The sequence below is a fragment of the Nicotiana tabacum genome, chromosome 11, assembly GCF_000715075.1.
Source record: "Nicotiana tabacum cultivar K326 chromosome 11, ASM71507v2, whole genome shotgun sequence".
NCBI classification, from domain to species: domain Eukaryota; kingdom Viridiplantae; phylum Streptophyta; class Magnoliopsida; order Solanales; family Solanaceae; genus Nicotiana; species Nicotiana tabacum.
In genome coordinates, this window is record NC_134090.1 from 107,628,766 (window position 1) to 107,634,998 (window position 6,233).

General features: G+C 38.2%; 1 long non-coding RNA gene across 1 annotated transcript; it reads left to right on the forward strand.

Moving 5' to 3' along the window:
- Nucleotides 1–422: 422 nt before the first annotated feature.
- On the forward strand, nucleotides 423–4,818 carry LOC107808785 (uncharacterized). Its single transcript, XR_001653248.2, has 3 exons — nucleotides 423–563; nucleotides 2,965–3,094; nucleotides 4,395–4,818. It is a non-coding gene; the product is annotated as an uncharacterized LOC107808785 (long non-coding RNA).
- The last annotated feature ends 1,415 nt before the right edge of the window (nucleotides 4,819–6,233 follow it).

The following is a 6,233-nucleotide window of genomic DNA, read 5'->3' on the forward strand; positions in this document are numbered from 1 at the left end:
TCTCATTCTTCCTTCCTTCTTCTGCGTATTAATACTCCTCACTTAAGCTGAATTATTAATTGGGCTATTTGTAAATGGTCCTGCTCTATTCTATCTCCGTTGGCCCAGTAATTGTAAGACCAATTGAGCCCCAGAGCTTAATCTGGTCCACTTATGATACAACCCTCAATATAGAAATAAGGTCCCCATATAGAAATATCCGCCTACTTTCCTAATTCATTTCTTCAGACATTACAATCCCTACCTCTCCAAGAACGACCTTGTCCTCAAGGTCTTTGTTGAGCAACAAAATCAGGAAATCTGCTTTTGATATATCTCCAATCCTCCCAAGTGGCATCATCCTCCCTTAAATTTGCCCAATGAATTAGAACTTTCACCCCCACACCATTATTTTCCTTCGCAATACGCCTTTAAAGGATTGCAACAGGTTGAATCAAGATTTATCCTTCGTTATCACAAATTGGTGGCTGTGGCTGTGGAGTAATGGATGGACCAACACGCTTCTTCAACTGAGAGATGTGAAAGACAAAATGCAGCTGAGACCCTTTAGGAAGCTCTAACCGGTAAGCCACTGTTTTGATTCTTTGCATGACCTTGTAAGGTCCATAAAAATGAGCACATAACTTGACATTTCTCCTGACATCGATGGAAGACTGTCGATATGGCTGTAGCTTAAGGTAGACTAGATTTCCAATCTCCAATACTCGGTCAGATCTTAGCTTGTCAGCATAGAACTTCATTCTACATTGAGCCTGTGTAAAATTGTCTCGTAAGGACTGTAACATCTGTTGTCTCTGAACTAAGCACTCTCGAGTTGACTGATGACCAGTTTGTGGTAAGGACCCCAACGGAAGTTGTGGAGGATCATACCCATAGATTGCCTAAAAAAGTGTAGTCTTGATGGAGTTGTGATAGTTGGTGTTGTACCACCATTCCACCGAGTGTAGCCATTTTCCCCACTGCTTAGGATTATTGAAGACCATAGCTCTCAAATAAGTTTCCATGCACCTGTTAAGTCGCTCTGTTTGTCCATCAGATTGAGGGTGGTAAGCAGTGCTCATGTTGAGCTTAGTGCCCAAAGTTTTAAAGAGATGTTGCCAGAAGTGGCTGGTGAAAATAACATCTCTGTTCGAGACAATAGTCCTTGGCAATCCATGTAACCTGTAGATTTCCTTAAGAAATAATTCAGAAACATCTTGGGCTGTATAGGGGTGTTTGAGTGCCAGGAAGTGCCCATATTTGGCTAATCTATCCACTACTACCAAGACTGCATTTTTGTGCCCAAAATTGGGTAGACCTTCTACAAAGTCTAATGATATGTCTTGCCAAGCCTGTGTGGGTATATGGAGGGGTTGTAGAAGCCCAGGTGGGTGAATGTTTTCTGATTTAACTCTTTGACACACATCACACTCACTTACCCATTTGCATTTCTCTGTCTTCATGTTTGGCCAATAGAACATAGATTGTATTCTTCTATAGGTGCCTTGTTGGCCTGAGTGCCCTCCAATAGGTGACTGATGCAAGACCTCCAAAATCTTGGTTTTCAAAGTAGTGCTTCTTCCAATGTATATCTTGTGTTTATACCTTATGGCCCCTTGTTGCAATGAATAATCTGGAATGTTGGAGGGAGAAATTGATAGTTCACTGAGTAGTTGTGAGGCTAAAGGGTTTGATTCATAGCTTTCACATACTTCTTCAATCCATGTAGCCTGAGTGGTGGAAAGGGATAAGAGTGTAGAGTCTTTCTCATTTCTTCTGGATAAAGCATCTACTACCTTATTTTCTACTCCCTTTTTTATATTGAACCTCATAATCCAATCCCATAAGCTTTGTTAGGCCCTTCTGTTGTAATGCTGTAGTTACCTTCTGCTCTAGTAAGTACTTTAAACTCTGATGGTTTGTCTTCACAATGAAATGTCCTCCTTGTAAGTAGTGTCTCCATTTGTCTATGGCTGATAGCACAACCATATATTCTTTCTCTTAGGTAGAAAGTCCTCTATGTTTGAGAGCAAGAGCTTTACTAAAATAGGCTATAGGTCTGCCAGACTGCATCAATACAGCTCCTATCCTAGTGGAGCATGCATCAGTCTCCACTATAAAAGGCTTAGTGAAGTCAGCTAGAGCCAGGACTGGTACTGTTGCCATGGCTTTTTTCAATTGCTGAAAAGCCACTTCTGCTTCTTCATTCCATTGAAATGCATTTCTTTTGAGTAAGTTTGTTAAGGGTCTGCTAATCACCCCATAGGACTTAACAAAGCTCCTATAGTAGCCTGTAAGCCCTAGGAAACCTCTAAGGGCCTTAATAGATTTAGGCACAGGCCAGGACAACATAACTTTAATTTTAGCAGGATCAGTAGCTACCCCTCTTCCTGAAATGATATGTCCTAGATATTCCACCTTGTCTTGCCCAAATGAACATTTGGACAATTTGGCATACAACTGCTCCTTCTGTAGAACTTCTAACACTGTTCTAAGATGAGCATGAGTTTCTAATGTAGGACTGTAGAATAATATATCATCAAAGAATACCAACACAAACTTCCTCAAAAATGGTTTGAAAACATGATTCATTAGTCTTTGAAAAGTGGCAGGTGCATTAGTCAAGCTAAAGGGCATGGCCTTGAACTCATAATACCCTAAATGAGTTCTAAATACAGTTTTAAAAATATCACCCTCACTCATTCTGATTTGATGATAACCAGCCCTTAAGTCAATCTTTGAATAGATGCAAGAACCATTGAGTTCATCCATTAAATCATCTACCAGGGTATAGGGAATTTGTCCTTAACTGTAATTTTGTTAAGCTCCCTATAGTCAATGCAAAATCTCCAACTACCATCTTTCTTTTTAACTAGAAGTACTGGTGAGGAGAATGGGGAATGACTAGGTTGGATGATTCCATTTGTCAACATTTCATTAACTTGTTTCTCTATTTCATTCTTCTGAAAATAGTTATATCTGTAGGGTCTGATACTTACAGGTGCTGCATCAGGCTTGAGGGGAATAGAGTGATCATGATCCCTCCTTGGTAGCAAGGACTTTGGCTCTGCAAACACCTTGAGAAAGTCCTGGAGTACTGATCTGATTTCTTCAGGTAATTCTGCTGCCACTTCTACTTCTTTAGCTGAGATTAAAAATAAGTGTGCCCACAACACCTGTCCCTTCTTCAACCATTGTTAACCCCAGAAGCAGTCATGGCCTGTAGCTGGCCTTCTTCAAAATATCCCTTCAATTCCACTCTTTTGCCATTGACACTCACTTGGAGTCTATAGCCAATAAAATCAAATGAGACTGGATTGTGCTTCCTTATCCAGTCTACTCCCAATACCATGTCACAACCTCCCACATCTAACAATCTTAGCTTGTGCTCAAATTCAATACCATGTATTTTCCATTTGAATGAAAAGCAGAAATGATAGCTCATCAAATGACGGCCATTAGCTGCAGTAACCCTCATAGGTGCATCTTTCTTAATTACACACCCCAGCTGTTTTGCACAACTGCTAGCCATAAAACTATGAGTGCTGCCACTATCAGCTAAAATTATCAACTTTTGTTTCCCATACATCCCTTTTAATTTGATGGTATTAGAGGTCATAGTTCCTAATAAGGCATTGAGGCTTATGGCTTCATCAATTATCTCCTCTTGCATATTCTCCACTTCTTCTATTTCTTCTATTCTCTGACTTTCCTCTATTGCCTCCTGATCAGTAGTACCATGCAAAATGTTCAATTGCTTATCCTTGCATTGATGACCTGGGAAGTATTTCTCCCCACACCTATAGCATTCACCCATGGTCTTTCTTGCTTCAAACAATTTATTACCATAGATGGTGGAATTAGAATAGCCCTCTTTCTGTATATTTCCTACTGTTCTGCCCCCTGTTGTCCTAGTATGTGAATTATATTGGGTTGACTGTCTTCCTGTACCCCCCTTTATTCTTTTTATTTATTGAATCCAACATTTCCTCTTTATGTCTAGCCTTTTCTACAGCTTGACTTATGGAAAATGGGTCAAGCATTTTGACTGTATGCCTGATTTCTTCCTTAAGTCCTTCAATGAAAAATCCTAGAAAGAATTCTTCAGGAATGGTTGGGTGTTTGATTAGTACCCAAGTCTTCAAATCTTCAAACTTCTCTAGATATTCATTCACAGTTCCCCTTTGCTCAATTCTCTTAAATTTTCCCAGTAGATTTAGATGACTATTTTCGGAATCATTAAATCTTTTACAAATTTCCTCAACAAAATCTGGCCATCTCACCATTCCTCTACTCAATTGATAGGAGAAAAACCAAGACTCAGCCCTCCCATTTAAGTGAAGAACTGTAGTGTCTAATTTTTGTTGCGGGTCAATTATACGATTATAATGGAAGTACCTTTCACATTTTCACAGCCAAGATCTGGGATCTCCCTCTTCAAAGTAAGGGCAATCCACTTTAGCAGCAACACTGTTTGAGTCTAGAAGAATTCTCCTGTGGTTCCATCATCCTCATTTTGCTGCTCGATCCATCCATTTGGTGAGCCTCAACTGGAGCACTACCAAGGATTCCATCCTTGCTCACGAACAACTTATCCATCATGATGTCAAATTTGTGATTTAGATCATCCATTTTGGAATCAGTGGATTCCAATTTCTTATTTGTTTCTGCCATGTAATTGTGTAACTGGGTCTCCAGTTTTTGACATTTTCTTCTGTGGATTTGGCTTGAGTTTCTGGTGCTGTCATGGTACCAGGATTCAACTCTGATACCAATTGTAATATACTAGAATTTGAAAGAAATAATGGAAAGAATAGGATTTCTTTATTGATTTGTAATAGAATTGAGATTGTTACGATGTATTTCTATAATCGAACTACATTGACGCCATTGTTATACCTGAAAGAAGGAGAAGAGAAAGTGGTTAGAAATGAGAGAGAGAGAGATAGGTAGAGAGAGAATTGGTTAGGAGTTGTAACTGAAATTTACCAGAATTAGTCTCATTCTTCCTTCCTTCTTCTGCGTATTAATACTCCTCACTTAAGCTGAATTATTAATTGGGCTATTTGTAAATGGGCCTGCTCTATTCTATCTCCGTTGGCCCAGTAATTGTAAGACCAATTGAGCCCCAAAGCTTAGTCTGGTCCACTTATGATACAACCCTCAATATAGAAATAAGGTCCACATATAGGAATATCTACCTACTTTCCTAATTCATTTCTTCAACATTACAAGATGCATGTTTGTTTTTAAAATAGTGCCCATATTATTTTTCCAACTTGCCAAAAAAAAAAAAAAACTATATTCTTCAATGTTGACCTATATCTCATCCCACGGCCAACACCCTTTTCTGCATCAAATTCATAAACATATATTTTCTCCTTCTTTAGCCCAACACCGTGCATTGACTATTCTTCTAGATATTTCCTTGTATACTTTTTGAGTTTTCTTGTGAAGAAGAAACAACAATTCTTCGGGAATAAATATGGTTGACAATAGAAAAAAGTATTTATGGGGAATGGTTTTAGAGTTTATAAAGTGGATCGGCAAAGAAACTAGGTTGAAAAAGTTGTATAGGTAAAAAGTGAACCTACCAAATGGACAAATTAAATATTTACACATGGCAGACTGCCAAATTGCATATATGAAAACTATCAATGGATTGGAGGGCTGTCTGAAGAATTAATTCAAGGTCAAATGAGTCAAAATTATTGATATCAATTCCAACTGAGGAGTCAACAAGAGAAGTTTTACCGTAAAGTCTCGTATGTACGGATAGAAACAAAGAAATGGTCAATCCTAAATAAGAAGAGATTCGACATTAGTTACAAAGATGGCTACAAAACACACCTCCAAAAGAGAAGTAAAACAATCGTTACAATAGTAACTCAAAGTAAGAGTCGGGATCGATCTACAAAGAGTTTATATAGTTATTAAGATAGATGCCTAAGAACGAGACTTATCATATCTTTAATTAGCTTTCAACCAAAAGTATGAGTTAATTAATCCATGGATTTCATTAACTATTATCGTAAGAGGCAATTCAACAAACACGTAACAAGCGAGAATTAACTAAGAGAATGACAAACCTAGAGTTTTATTCTTTACCTAGGTGTTTCACTAGATGGATATTATCTACTGAGCTTGATTGGGTGATTGGAAATATTATGATACACACTCTAATTTACTCTCTTGATGCTTCTCAATTATTAAGTGGACTAATTAAATGCTCTCTCGAGTCAATAGAATTGCAT